General features: G+C 36.9%; 1 long non-coding RNA gene across 1 annotated transcript; it reads left to right on the top strand.

The window, feature by feature from the left end:
• The first annotated feature begins 2,235 nt into the window (after nt 1-2,235).
• On the top strand, nt 2,236-2,993 carry LOC143887350 (uncharacterized). The gene is made up of 2 exons (XR_013254139.1): nt 2,236-2,681; nt 2,793-2,993. It is a non-coding gene; the product is annotated as an uncharacterized LOC143887350 (long non-coding RNA).
• Nucleotides 2,994-3,502: the final 509 nt, after the last annotated feature.

Genomic DNA, 3,502 nt, shown 5'->3' on the forward strand with positions numbered 1-3,502 from the left:
TTTTAAATATCACAAATATACCCCTCATGAATAGACATAAATGAACTAAAGTTTGACATCTGTGCCCTCTGTTGAGATCTAGGACTCTCAATCGGATTTTTTTCGCTATATCTAAGTCACTATCCAAAATAATTTTGAACCTTCGCATAGATTTAAGGGACAATGTTCAGATCCTGCTCTTGTACATAGTCCATTAAGGTTCAGACCCATTAGATCAAAACAGGGCGTAAAGAGAAACTTAGTTTTTCTTTCAAGTCCTTGATCAAGGAATTAGGAGCTTCTAATCATTGGAAATCGATCGGAGCTAATGGATCCGATTCATGCTGCCCCTATTTCTCTTAACAATGATACATGTAGTTACCGACGGGTGATCTAGACACTCAATATGGATCCATGGAACTAACTATCTGATGGATGGAATTTTATCCATTGGATTGTGAAGCATTGATCATTTTGGTTTTTAACTGTGCAATTCTATTCACTTATTGTGTTTTTTAGTAGTGTGGCCCATAATACTAGCTCTGACCACATGGCATGGTGGCAATGATGCATTTGAGATGGACCAGAGACTGCCTCTTATGTATCATTTCTATTCGTATCTTCTTAAAAGGGAAAACGACTTTCTAACTTATTTTTCCTTTTTCCGGGGGATTGGGGGTGTGGCTTACCTATTTTTGGTGAGTTTCAATCTTTCACTACAGTATGAGAAGAAGATGGTGCAATGGTGCTTAGGTTTTGTATCAGAAAGTGGATTGATACCAACTAGTGCTTTATTTAGTGGGGACACACTTTCTTCTTCCTTTTAAGGTCTTGTCATTTATTCAGCTTAGACCAGTACTTGCACTTGGCTGATAATTACAGTTATTTCTTACATTCAGTGACAGCTGTCATGATATCTCAGTGACTGTTTAATGTTCATCAATGCAATGGCAATACGGTGATAAAAGTACATGCAATCTGATCTCTAAATCTTCCAAGCCTAAACCACATCAGACGTTTCTCTTTTGTTTCGCCTTTCTCCTTCTTTTTTTTCAATAAATAATTTTTGAGTCTCCCCTACTTTCCTATTTACTTGTTATTCTGTGTTTCTATTGTTAATACCCATAACCCCTTATGTCCTGTAAAACATATGAAACCAGACGAATTTTGCTTAAGTATAAAATGATTAAATAACCCCTTCTCAACAGATTAAGCTTTTGGAGTAATTGGTTTTTTCACATGGTATCAGCCTTCTCCAACAGCTTAAGTTTTTGTAGTAATTGGTTGTTTCACAAATTTTTCCATCATTTTTTTAAAAAAGTAATGATAATTTATGGGTTTTCTGTAAAAGTCTGAATTAAAATCCTTTATGTGTAGGGAGAATGATACTGTATCATCAAAGGTGTTCTAGGAGATATAAATGGTCCATCCCTAGAGGGAAGTGAAGCCCATCACTGGAGGTTTGATGGTGGATTGATGACATCTTGGATATAGTGGTGAGATCTTCTATCTCATTTCATCACATAAGAAGATCAGTTAATAACGAGGCTAATAGTCTGGCTCGAGAGGGGGTATCTAGGGCAGAGTTGGAAGTTTTCGATTTCCTTCCCCTAGATTTGTGGTTCTTCTCATGGTTTTAAATTTCGGCCGAAATCCGGACCGAAATTTTGGATTTCGGTGGAGACCGAAACCGAAATTAGGCAAAATTTCGAATTTCGGCCTTTACGAAATTTCGGAATTTCGATGTAATTTTTTTATTAAAAAAATATGTTTCAAAATTTCGTCCGAAATTTCGAAATGAATTAAATGTTCTTTTTAATTATTACCAAATTTCGACCGAAATTTCAGTTTTTGAAGGGTCCGAAACCGGAATTTTAAACCATGGTTGTTCTTCTTCTTTTTTTATCCTTTGTATTGTTTAGATCATCTCGAACGCCCCCGGGGATCTCCCGCATTTCTTTTCTTCATCAATTCAGTTTTTGCCTTTAAAAAAAAGATATATAAATGGCGCAAACAAGAAATTTGTGAGTTTAAGGGCTAAATGTCGTCTAACCGGACGCAAAGTAAACGTCTGTATAGGAATCTTTAACACATAGGTCAAAACTCAAAAGACTTGCTTTAATGCTCAAGTGTCTCTTTCCTTCCAAATTTGCACGGGTGTAGCAAAGTCGTTTCTCCCTCATTAAAACTCACTGTCTCCTAAAGCATCTCTCTCTCTCTCTGCTTTTTACGTTTTCAACAGCCGTTGGTGAATGACCAAGAGAAATTGCACGTCAAAAAAACCCCAAGGAAAAGGGCCCAACCTATTTGACTTGTACCAAACAGAAATAAAAGCAAAAGGAAGCATAAAAGAGAAGAAAATCCAACTCTATCTTTCCCATGGCTTCTAAGCATCTCTCTATTATCTTTCTCTTCCTTTTCTTCCTCATCCACCCTTTGACATGCACTGCTGCTATATACAGAATCCCATCAAAGGGTGTGATGAATGGTCTAGATAATAATCATGCAGTGGAGTCTCGCCATTTCGCAATGTTCAATTCCCTCCCCAAAGGCGTCCCGATCCCGCCGTCAGGTCCATCAAAGCGACATAATAAGCTCATTGTTTCCACAGCCGTCCGTCGCCCAATCTCCCCATGACCATAATGCAGATTTGTGCAGACAATTGTAGACATCCTCACCGAAATCCCTATATATTACTTGTTGTGAGTATAACCACATGGTATATTGTACGTATGAATTGGTTTTGTTTATTTTCTTGGTATATGTTATATTTTCTCTAGTAGTGGAAGAAGTGATCTCATCCGTGGATGTAGGCCATGCAGGATGAGAGTAGATCGTACGACACTAATCTCTGACATATGCGGTTAATTAGGACATATGAGTGAACGGGGTATGATGGGGAACTCTACAATACAATACATATGCTTGGAAGATAACTAAAACCCTCTTTGTACTTTTCTACTTGTGCTTGGTTATAGATTCACGAACAAGGTTGAAAGTTTCATTTGCTGTTTCTTCTTCATTTCTTATATGTACTTTGTAAAATGATTTGTGGGGGTTGAACTCGAACAGGGGAAGGTTCACAGAGGTTTAAGCTTTCTTTGACACTTTTCAAAAGGTTTTACTGATTTGGAATACAAATGGGTTGCATGCATTCACCTCAATATTCACAGGGAATGGAAGAGCTTCTTATTTAATTTTTATATAATTTCATGAATGAACTCGTGAGAATAATCATTGATCAGTTGCAAATGAATTATTTAACAGCAAGTTTCTTGGGTATTTTTCTTGGATTTTTAGTATCGCTTAGCACTTTCTTAAAGCCCGTTTAAGCACACAAATTTCTCGTAACAAAGAGAAGAGTTGAAATTGCCTAACTGTGTGATGTGAAGTGCATAAAAAGAATTATGCACCCTCGTGCTTTAATCCTTTTGTTATTATTAGACAGTCAACACAAAAGGGAAGTTGTTGACGTATAAATGATTAAATAACACCAACCCTAATAGCTTAAGCTTTTGGAGTA

Source organism: Tasmannia lanceolata, unplaced genomic scaffold, assembly GCF_043159265.1.
Source record: "Tasmannia lanceolata isolate RefF3 unplaced genomic scaffold, GAP_Taslan_0.1 ptg000002l, whole genome shotgun sequence".
Classification (NCBI taxonomy): domain Eukaryota; kingdom Viridiplantae; phylum Streptophyta; class Magnoliopsida; order Canellales; family Winteraceae; genus Tasmannia; species Tasmannia lanceolata.